We start from the raw sequence: 12325 nt of genomic DNA on the forward strand, positions 1-12325 counted from the left end.
ATTCTTGTCATGAAAGATTTTTTTTTAATCACCATATAATTGTAAATTTGCAATGTGGCAGCATATCTTTTGGGAATTCAATATATAGTCAAAAATATGTATGTACTTTAAGAGCAAGTGAGTATAGATTTTTGCCAGTTAGCAATCATGCAAGCTTAGGAAAAAGATTGATATTGTACCATAATGTAATACTTTGTAGATATGCACAATAAATTATTAGGTTTATATATTGTAAAGCTATTGGTAATTTACATCATAAATGAAATCTGCCGAGGGAATTATACTTTATAAATAAATTTTCCTTTTAAAATCAACATAGGGATTCAACAATAAAGCCTGTGACACCTTTCTTGTTACTGTATTTACTGATAACTTTTCAAATATTTTGTTCCCTAAATTAGGTGCAGAAGATTATAAAGAGCCATTTTGAACTGGATTTATGAACCAAATAGTTTTACTTAGGACCATTATTCACTTGCATCTCAGATACCAACAGAGGTAAGAAAGTTACACTGTCCATTTATTACTTTTTCTTATTAATCTACATAGTGAGCAAAGTTTTCCTTTAAATAGGCTTTCTGATTATGAATTTCTTTCATGCTTTTTACTCATGTTAAAAATAAAACTGCTTATATCTGTATGTACAGTACAGTAATTATTACTGTTAATGAATCTATTCAGGAAACACACTTTCTCTGATCTTTTTCAGTTGCAGCAGAAACCTATTACAAAACTAGCTTGCTACATTAAAATTTGGACATTCTTATTTTTTTCTTTTGGTGTTCAATGCTTATGTGTATATAAACTTGTACAATTTTTAGAATTTTGAAGGAACAGAAAAAGCCTCCCTTGCCCTCTACTCCCCAGGCTTTTAACTCATGAGGTGGAGATGAAAAACTTGAACTGTGAAGTAAGAACTGGGAAAAACGTGGTTTCTTTAGTGGCTGGTTAAGTCACATAGAGTATGCCAGAATCACGAGTTGATGATTCAGATTGTATCTTTCTGAAAATAATGAAACCTAAACAAATTTGTAATTTCCACAGAGCATTATGAAAATTGAGGTCAGCTTAAGGTTAGAATTAAGTGTTCTTTATAACCTTTTCCAGTATAGAAATAAAGTTTGCGAGAGTTTATGGCTCATCAAACATTAATAGGTTGGGACACCAGGGTTTTCTGTAATGTCTGAAACAGGCTAAAGCATCTTTACTGCTGCCATTCTGCTTAAATGATTAATTTCTCTCTATTTAAAGTCATCTTTATTTTGGTTTGGTTATAAGAAGTAAAGTAGCATGTGATACCCAGAATGTATGCCAACCTTGAAGAGAGAAGTGTTACCTCATTTAAGATCAAAAGTGTGCGGCTCAAACATCTTTGTAGGGTTGAATTGGAGATGGTTCCAATTCAACCAGCATAGCCTGCAGGCACGGGATTTAGCCCTGAATTTGGCAGAACATAATGTTATAGTTTTGCAGATTTATCTTATCACAGATTAAATACCAAAAGTGGGAGTGCGCTGTTTTAAAAATGTAGTGGTATACTTTGCATTATCAGGAAATATTTTTTATCTAAAAAAATGAAGATGTTCTTAATGAGAACATCTTCAGAACTATTTGTAATTTTATTTAGCACAGCTAAATAAAACCTATGAGATCTTATTTTTCTCTTTCTATATTGCTCGTTGCCTCCAGATTTCACAAGAAAACACTGTAGTCAACATCTGTTAGACTGACAGAAACATGCCACTATGATTTGAAAAGTCTGGGCTTGCATTCACACATGTATGCATCCCCCTCCCCATTAAACACAGAAAGGATTCAAATACATTTTCTTTTTTTCTCTGAATTGCTTCCTCGTAGATGAGAATGTATTAAAAAAAGTAATGATTTGTTTTCAAATTTGGAATCGTAATTTTAATGTCTGGCATTAGATTTTAGCCTGAAGTAGGTAGCACAAACAAGTGGCCCATAGTTTTCTGTAAAGCCTAAAATTTGTGTGATTGCTTACTCCTGCCTGGCCTCAGATGTCTAATAAACTTGATGTTTCAGGTTCACTCACCCACAACAGTGTGAGTATATGCTGAAGGGAAAGAATGGAAAACACATTAACATCCTATCTAGGAATTACATCCTGCCCTGGGTTGCTGTAGTGATTGTCTGAAAAAGATAACAGAGCTGATGTTACCCCTCCCAGTTCTTCTGAGAGTGCACATTGTTCTTAGGGAATGGATATTTAAATTCATGCAGTAACAGCGAGTGAGTACTATTTGAAAAAAAATGTAAACAAACAAACACACAAGGCTATTATTTTGAGGAATGTTATCCAGCCCCTGTCATGTTTAAACTTCCTGAAATGGCACAGGCTGAAAAATCAGTGGAGTTAATGATAATGTGCAAGACTAGGGACAAATGCGAGGCTGACTGGGCTGGGCTGGCAGAGCCATTATTGTGGAGCAATATATGAAAGGGGTTTGAACAACATATTTCTGCTTTCATTAGTGTTTGAGTTGTGGTCTTTCTGTGAATTGAGCCTCATAGAGATGGAACTATTATATCTTTAGAAAACTCTGAATGATAATGAGTGGTCCACTAATGGCATGTATTATAACCCATCCAAGAGGCAAGCATATGCATGCATTTTATAGGGCTAATTTAGATTCTCGAGGTAGCGCTGATATAATGGATACTACTGTGCTTTGGAAAACATGGTTTAATTTCCATGAGGCAGTTATGGTTATATAATCTTTTCCAGTAAGAAAAAATTAGTATGTTCAAAAAGGTTAGTCTTGGTGCCTGATACAGGCACTGCTGATAAAGAGAACGCATCTTCTTGTGTGATTTATTTATTAATATCTAGTGAGTAAAATATATGAAAGAACATAAGAAATGACCTTTTCCTAAGTCAGACTTTTGCCTAGCTTGATAGACACCTCAGTTTTACAGAGAAGTTTCTGCCACCTTATGTGAAAACTCAAGGAGTTAAACTGAAATTTTTGGCATGCAGCAGAGATGCTTTGCTGATGAATTTCAGTTATTTATTCACTTTATTTACATTTTTTCAGTTCGTATTGAGAAAAAATCACTTATTGAAAATGAATAAGTGCTTTTTTTCTCTATACGAACTGAGAAAATGTAAATAAATGTAAATATAAAGTAAAAAGCATCTTGCATTTAAAATGGGATTATCATGTGCATTCCAGTGACTGCTAGGCCACTTGGTGGGAGTTAAGAAATGGAATCCTTCACAACCACTCTTAGTCTCTCAAGACTTTTAGCATTGCGTATCCTGATAGGTTACAGAACTCTGATTCAAAATGATCTGGGTATATATCGATTCTCTTGAGTATTTTGCTTTGCTTTTTTTTGGTAGAAAGTCAGGTTAAAAATATTTTAAGTAAATAAATTTAAATAAATATGTTTCTGACTGAGTTGATTAGTTCTGTCTGATCTGTCAATGTGCTTTTGTTAACTGCATAAAGCATGGGCAACGAAAACATTCTTCTATTCTGATGATATTTGATGGAATTATGTTATCACATATGGAATATGTGTAGGTAAATGTTTAGAATCTAGTCAATACATTATTAATCTTTTATTCAAACTGGTTTGTACTTATTTTGAGAGTTTTTATGATAGTATTTTCTTCAATTTATCTATGCATACCAAATAAGAGTTTGTAAAACATTTTTGTGTTATTAGAACTGCCTGTAATAATTTCTGTGGAACTATTCTTAAAGTATGAAGTAGTCTTGAAAGTATGAAGAATTGCATCATGTGCATTTTTTATCCAAGTCTTAAAATCTGCCTAAACAAATTTTATGAACAATAATTGGCTATGGTTGAATATATTTTAATCTTCAGTGGAAAATGTAAAGTACATGCAAGTAGTATTCCTCTGAAGACAATTATATTGTGCTCTTTGATCTCCAGCTAAAACACAGATTGTCAAGGACAGATTGAAGAAGAGTTATATATTATATTATATTATATTATATTATATTATATTATATTATATTATATTATATTATATTATATTATATTATACTATACTATACTATACTATACTATACTATACTATACTATACTATACTATACTATACTATACTATACTATACTATACTATACTATACTATACTAATATATATTTATGCTGATAAATAAATTCTGTCTGGATGGTCTCTTGTGACGAGCCGAAGACAGAGAGTGGAAGTGTGACCTTCCTCCCATATTTGGGCATACCAGGGGTTGTGACTTTAAATATATACCTCTCACCCTGGCTGGCTGATAAGGAGTCGAGCTCTGTAGCTCAATGGTTAACACATCTGCCTAAGAGGCAATAGAGCACAGGTTCGATTCCCAACAAAGGGTGTGGCTAGCTGATGAGAGCTAAATAGCTTGAAATAGATCTATACTAGTCTCCCTTTATTTATTTATCAGCATAAATATAACATATATATATATATATATATATATGTGTGTGTGTGTGTGTGTGTGTGTGTGTGTGTGTGTGTGTGTGTTTTATTTGTGCTGATAAATAATATATATATAGTTCATACTTCATTTCATGGTTTCATTATACAAAATAAAGCATTAAAATGCATTACTCTGTGATTTCCAATAGTGTATAAATATATAGTGGTGACTAGATATGGGAAATTAAAGAAGAAAAATTTCTTGAAGTTAGAACCATATTTACCTGAAAGATAAATAAATTGATATTAGTGGAATCTAATTCCATGTTTTAATATTTCAGTTTCATACTTGTTCCTGAAAGTAATTCTGTAATTGGAATTCTGTAATTTGAGTGGTATTATATGAACTAAAAATCAAACCTTAACAGGACCATTCAGTTCATTAATGATTAGTAGAATTTTGAATTATAACAACAGTGCTATACATTGGCATATATTGGAAAAAGAATGTGTTAGCTTTTAATGTGATGAAAATGAAATAATTAAAAATTGTAGGAAAGACATTCAGTAAGGAGGTGTAAACCTCTCCATTTTTCAGTGTCATGTATGCATGGATAAAAATGAATTGCTAGCAAAATTATTTAATGCAGAGGTGATCTCTGAAACATCATGTCTAAATGACACATCAGTTTAGGGAAATAATGAATTTGAATTTTTCCATTCATTTATATCAGTTTTTCATTATGTAACTACATCTAAGAAAAAAGTATGTCTTTCACATCTCTTACATATGTATGTATTTATGTGCATATGTATGTATGATGGTTTAGTGGTTAAGATGCTGGATTTGTCAACTGGAAAGCCAGCAGCTCAGGCTTAGGTTTGATGCGTCATGAAATGGGGTGAGCCCCAGCTCCTTGCCCCAGCTCTGCCAAGCTAACAGTTCGAAAGCATACAAATGCAAGTAGTAACAGTGCTCCACGTGTCATGCTGACCACATGTAGTGCAGAAATGTCTTCTGGAAGTACTGGCTCAATGGCTTTGAGTGCCATCTCCTATAGTCGGCAATGATTAGTGCAGTAAAATCTGCAAGGTAAAATCTTTACCTTACTTTTTACTTTTGTCTGTCTGTCTGTCTGTCTGTCTATCTATCTATCTATCTATCTATCTATCTATCTATCTATCTATCTATTTATCTATCTATCTATCTATCTATCTATATCAGTCTGTCTGTCTATCATCTGTCTGTCTGTCTATCTATCTATCTATCTATCTATCTATCTATCTATCTATCTATCTATCTATCTATCTATCTATCTATCTAATCAGTCTGTCTGTCTATCATCTATCTGTCTGTACATACATACATACATACATACATACATACCAGGGGTGGGTTTCTCGCCCCGTTCCAACCGGTTCAGTTGGAACGGGGCCGGCGGCGTCCTCGTGAATGCGCGCAGTGCACACATGCGTACTAGCGTCTGTGCGATGCTCCAGCTGCTCCTGGAGGATCGCGCAAGCGCTGTATGTGTCCTGCACATGCGTGGAAGCGCAGAACTCGTCAAAACTGGGTAAGGAGGGCGAGCGGGTGGGCCCTTCGCCGTTCCCGGAAGTTACTTACTTCCGGGTTCGCTGACCAACCGGTTCGCGGGGACCGCCGCGAACCGCTTGAAACCCACCCCTGATACATACATACATACATACATACATACATACATACATACATACATACATATATATATATATATATATATCAGTCTGCCTCTGTCTATCTATCGTCTGTCTCTCTGTCTATCTATCTATCTATCTATCTCTATCTATCTATAAGTCAGTCTGTCTGTCTATCATCTGTCTGTCTGTCTATCTATCTATCTAACTATCTATCTTTCTATCTAATCAGTCTGTCTGTCTATCTATCATCCGTCTGTCTGTCTATCCATCCATCCATCCATCCATCTATCTATATCAGTCTGTTTGTCTGTCTGTCTATCATCCGTCCGTCCGTCCATCTGTCTGTCTGTCTATCTTAATCAGTCTGTCTGTCCGCTTGCGTCACGTCTATCAGTTTGCTGGCTTCTCTCTCTCTCTCTCTCTCCCCCTCCCTCTCTCTCTCTTTTAGTGACTTTCTTCTTTAAAGAGGATTATGGATTATTTCTCTGAAAACATTCTTACTGAAAGTAATAATCCTTTGTGTATAATCAAATATCATGCAAACATATTTTTTCAAACAATGAGAGAAAGGTAAGTACAGTAGGCAAAATGATGGTACTTCTTTTTCCACTATAAATTTCCCCTTTCAATTCCTGAAAAGCATTTTCCAAAAGGGGAAGTAGAGGAAAACCAATAAACAGCCTCTCAATATGTATGCAGGTGATTGCATGTGAAAGAGAAAGTTGAAATGATAATATCTTGTCAATTTCAGTCCTATTTGCTTCTCCGAATGATTGAGAGGGAGATGCAAATGGCTTGTTCTTAATTCCACTTAGAGGATCTATGAAAGATCAGAAGTCAGAAAAGGATGAAGCAAATATTGAGGAACAAATCAGAGTCTGCTGAGTGAGATCCAGAAAAATGGAGCTAGCCCAGCATTGGCACGGAAATTTTATATGAAAATACCTTGACAATTCCTTTCATAAAAAACAAAAACACAGGAATCTTGTATATTGTGATTCCTTCCAAATATGATGCTGGCTACACCTTTATTTCTGAATCAAATTTGGTAATCTTTTTAATTTCCTTTACTACCATTCTTAGTTGTCTCTGCCTACTAAAGGATTTAGGTCTTTTCAGAAGATAACGTTCAGTGCAGTGCTGTCTGCACTCAAATGTTTTATAAGTAGAATAACCAAAATTTAGATTTTTTTCTTCTCTGAGGTTTGAACATTTATAGGAGATACTTAATCATTCCCATTTTTAATCCCTTTGCTTTGATGCCGATTGCCTTGATAGCAATGTCTTCTACTACAGCTAATGCAATAATTGTTCCCAGCCTCCTCCATACAAACTTTGGAGAAAGAATGGAGGACTTCCTGAAGTGCATATGGGTATAACCATGGAGCAGCAGCCTTGCCAGATAGAATTAGTAGCATAGATAGGAGCTAAGAAGTGGAGTCATCATGGTCAGAACAGATTTCCTTTCTGTTGGGCAGCACTGGTGCTCTTTAAATGATATATCCACTGATATTTTTGAATGCCTTCTGTTGTGTTACTTTCATACCCTGCAATTACAATAGGAAGCTGGCTGTGTTATGCCTATCCCTAGTAACTTCAGTCCATTGCAATTCGGAAGCTGAATATGTTCCAAGATGGCAAGGAATCTTTGGTCCATGTTAGTAGATTTCATCAGATGGATATATGCTATTTTGAATTGAATACTAGTGAAACAAGTATACATGGACTACTTGCTTTTGCCAGAATGCACACACACATATTGCATTCTGTGGCTATTTGGCCACATGGTTTAGATAAAGAAAAGTGAGACAGAGTTATTTGGAAGATAAATAAGATGGCAGCTTTCTTTTTTCTGCCCTATGTGCATTCACCCTTTACTGGTAAAACAGAAAATGCAATTTAATGGCAAATCATGAACTTCACCGAATTTGATCCAGAAAAAGACACAGCTAAGCAATGAAGAGGAAGCAGAATTTTCCTAGAAATGTGCAATTATATACTGTATAAGGTCCTGGACGTTTTGTAAACATGCAGTATGTTTGCTGTCAATCCGGACTCTTGGGTCCTTTCAAAAAAAGATTCTGAATTAAGCAGTCTTGGATTTCTGAATTAAAAATGCACTCATTGTGCCAGAAAGCACAATGGGCACTCACTTGCAGCTGTTACTAAATTTTTTGCAAAGTATGGACAAATTTGAGAATGTTGGTTCAGTAATGTTCCATGCTTGACTAGTGGAAAATATGACGGTTTCACTGAGCAGTTAAGAACAAGGGAGCTCTTTTATTTCTGCAGGGAGGTGGCATAGACAGGAAATTGTCAACGGCAACCTGTGAGCAGCTGTATGATGACTGTATGTAGGAGGAAAGAGTTCAAAGCTTTCCTGTCCTCATATTTTTGACAGCTATAACTTCTTTATTCTTAAGATTGGCTGTAACATGGCATTATATAGAAATAGTGAACTACAACATGTTGCAAGTCTAAAGTAGTAGTCGTTGTGCTGAAACAGAATGCTAGAATACATGACATTCTTGATATTATATTCTTTGACAATCAGTATTTAAGCTAAACTGGAACCAGAGTCTCCCCAGATTGAAGTCCACCCTCTTCTATAGAATTTCATCAGATGAGTTTTGGGCTAAGTTATTGTCAACCTGGTTTGCCTCACAGAGATACTGTTGTGGCCCAGAAGTTGGAGAGAGTGCTCATCTTGAGCACCTGAAGGAAAGGTGAGGTATAAATTTAGCAATAATACTTAGATTAAAATTGCAAGGTTTGTCAGCAACCACCATCAATTGATTACAGGTTTTCTTTTTGCAATATATCGTTCTCTGTTAATTTAATTTATGGTTGACAAATTTTGACAGTACACTCCACCATCACTTTAATACACTGAAAAAGGACAATGTGTTAACTATTTTATGCAACCTTTCATATGGTTGCTTCTCATGCCATTCTCTTACCATGTCAGACAGAATGAATCTACCACTGTTCTGCAAAATTGGAAATGTTCTTTTTTCAGCACATTTTAAATTTGATTCCTGTTTCTATTCTCATAATGACACTTTAGTTGCATAGATGTCTTTACTAGCTCGTAGAATTCTGCACCAGATCCTACAGTTTGAGAAAATTTGCTAGCCAAATCAATGCATTACTGGCTCTGCTGCCATATATTTGAAAGCTAATAAATGTGGAGATTTTATTTTTACTTTTCTAAATCCTTTTCTAAATACATATTAAATGGGGAGAGGGCATTTGCCTTTCTCCACCTCCCAGCTTCTCCCCTGATTTACACAGATCTCCCTTTCCTCATCTCCCCATAGTGCTGCAGCATGGAATTTATTTGGGGGAACAGTTGCTTGGCAAGATGCTTGGTAACCACATCATCCCTTAACAACCAATATATTGTCAATTTCACTCTTCCTTATTTCATTTAGGCAACTTGGGCCTATGAAACAGTGCAGGGGTTGTCCCAAAACTTAAAATATGTATCATTTGTGTAGCCTCAACACCCAAAAATTGTGGTTCAAACTATTGTGCAAAGCACTTGCTTGTAAAAATGCAACATACTGTACTTTCAGGTTCATATTTACACTGGCTTTTAAACAGAATCAGAAGGGTTGCAGTTGGGCATGCTTGCTTTGTAGCGGAATTGATCATTTTTTAAAGCAATAATGTAACTTATTGTACACTGAAAAGGTGAAAGATTTCACTATAGACCAAATGACTTCAGGAGGTCAGAATCCCTATTTGTGTCCTTCCAGCCCTCAACACTGGGCAAGAAGGTCACCTCATCTACAGAGAGTTGGTGGATCAGGGCATGTATCACCAAAGCCTATGAACTTCAGGCCCTTCCTTTGCCTCGGCAGGTGACAGCCCATTCCACCAGGTGCACAGCCATGACAGCGGTGTGGGCAACACATGCCTCTATAGAAGAGGTCTGTCAAACAGCTACGTGGTCCTCTCCCTCCCCCTTTTAGACATTATAAACTGGATGCCTTAGGTTTGGCCGAAGCGATGTTTGGCAGGCAAGTCCTCCAGAGGATTCATACAGAAGCAGGGACCAAGGACTAGTCTACAGCCCACCCATAGGATAAGCCAGCTTTGGTATGTTCCATTCCTAGATTCTTTCTCCACCACAATGGAGAAGGAGTGTTGGTCTTACCTGATATACTCCTTCTCATTTCCCTATAGACCAAATGTGTTGTAGCACTGAATAGCAATTCCAGGACCCAGAAGTGGACAGTTTGAGTTATCAAAGTCTCATACTTCCCCCCCAAAAAAGCCTCTTGGATGTAGTCCCCAGATCTTCTACAAAAGCTATTTGTAAGCATGCCAGAGTCGCCTCTAGGTGAAATGGGTGGCAAAGAAGTCGAATGAATGAATGAAAGAAAGAAAGCTTTCAGGGTTTAAGTATTTGATATGATCAATAGGTAAATCATCCAATAAATGGAAAATGATATTATGAACTGCATATAAGTCCAATGAAAATTAGTGTTGGTCTGCTCCCACAACTTTTCACAGAAAGCAATGGTCTCTCTAAAGAGGCGAGAAAATGTCAAGAGGAAGGAGTTAGATTACAGAATTTTGCAAACTTTAGCCCTTGTTTGTTAGTGTGTTCTTTCTCTTCTCTTCTCTTCTCTTCTCTTCTCTTCTCTTCTCTTCTCTTCTCTTCTCTTCTCTTCTCTTCTCTTCTCTTCTCACAGACCGAGACCTAGCTTAAGAGATAATGTTGCAATGTCTATCTGGTCCTCATCTGCCAGGTTTTTTTTTCAGATTTCAAGAATCTCTTTACAAATGGCCTGCCTATTCCCTTAGACTGCCATAAATACTGCTTTAGTGTACTTATGTTGTGTATCCTCCTCATATTCATAGATCCCTAATGAGCAATCCACTTTTGTGTAGGCTTCTGCAAGTGAATCAGGGTTTCCCCCCTCCAAATGGGGTGTTTCTACTGCTGGACTGAAACCTGAAAAATCAGTTGAGCTGAGGGTTTTGAAGCGTGGTTTCCCAACAGTCCATGAAACTTATATATTCAATAGGGAAAGATAAATAAAAAGATCAGATAAATGGAAAATGGGCAAATGTATAGGAAGACATTTATATGGAAAGGTGTAATGTGTAACTGTAAGTCAGTTTTTCATAAAGCAAAGGAAGAGCTTAAGTACTGAAATGTTTTTATTTAATGGAAATGTTTACTCATTGTCATCATGGCATGGAATGCATGGCATTCTGAACAGGAGTAGAAAAATCTTTTTTCCAGAAGAGGGGGAGGGAATGGTCACACGTGGGTTGTTGTCAAAGCCTGATTGGTCCAAGACTGAGAGAAAACGCTTAAATACTGGTGCCTTCCATTCCTATCCCAGTTTCCTCTCAGTCTTTTCTGGTCCAAGAACTGTTGAGAATTACTGGTAGGATTACTTTATTCAATTTGGTCTTATTTGGTTTAATTGGGCTTTAAAAGATTTCTAAATTACTAAATTCAGCAGCTGCGGCCCCAAGGGACAGTTTACTGCCCCGGGCGGTGGGGGAGGGCCCAGTGGGGCATGCTGCCTCCCCCCCGCAGGCCCAGAGTCTCAGCCCGTCCCCGGGTGCGGGGGTGCCAGATCTCCTTTCAGCTGCTGGAGAGGCTGCCTTCTCCTTTAAATAGCCAGGAGAGGCAAGAGAATCGGCTCGGACTGCTACGAGCATTCCTGGGGGAGGGGGAGCGTGCCTGGGAGCCGCGTGGCCTCCCCCGTCCTTGCCTGCCTCAGCACGGCCTTTCAATGGGCCATCGGAGCCGCAGATCGAAAATGAAAGTTCCGGCGGCCATGTTGGCTCGGTCGCCACGTGTGCGAGGACCGGGCCTCGACCCAGGTCCATTGGCTGGTGCGGTCTCTTCCTTGGCATGGCAGGCAGCAGAGAAAGCAGGCCCAGGTCCCGGTGGGGCCTACAGTGGCTTGGAATCCTCCATTCCTTCCGGCTGGACGCGTAAGTGGGGAAATGGAGGGGGGGCTTGGAGTTTCCCCAGGGCCAGGTGGCAGACCTGGCGGCAGGTGAGAAAGCCCTTGCAGGGGGAGGGGGAGGGTGTTCCCCCCCCCCATGTCTTCCTCTGCCCTGAAGTCCTTCTCGTGGGAGGAGGTCAGGGGCTGCATTGTGCAGGAACAGTATTGTGGCTCGGAGGTTTCACATTGCACTTAACAGTAAGGTCTAAATAGCTTGAAATGGACCTATACTAGTCTCCCTTTATTTAAGGCTAGCTGATG

General features: G+C 37.7%; 1 protein-coding gene across 2 annotated transcripts in view; it reads left to right on the plus strand.

Moving 5' to 3' along the window:
• Positions 1 to 401: 401 nt before the first annotated feature.
• HIVEP2 (HIVEP zinc finger 2) overlaps positions 402 to 12325 on the plus strand; it is a 54870-nt gene continuing 42946 nt past the window's right edge. For both annotated transcript variants that reach the window (XM_014068616.2, XM_014068617.2), the window contains exon 1: positions 402 to 498. The gene's annotated coding sequence lies outside the window, so the exon portion shown is untranslated. The remainder of the gene's footprint in view (positions 499 to 12325) is intronic.

This window comes from Thamnophis sirtalis, unplaced genomic scaffold (assembly GCF_051295495.1).
Source record: "Thamnophis sirtalis isolate CommonGarterSnake01/CBP01778 unplaced genomic scaffold, rThaSir2_p1.2 scaffold_6, whole genome shotgun sequence".
NCBI lineage: Eukaryota > Metazoa > Chordata > Lepidosauria > Squamata > Natricidae > Thamnophis > Thamnophis sirtalis.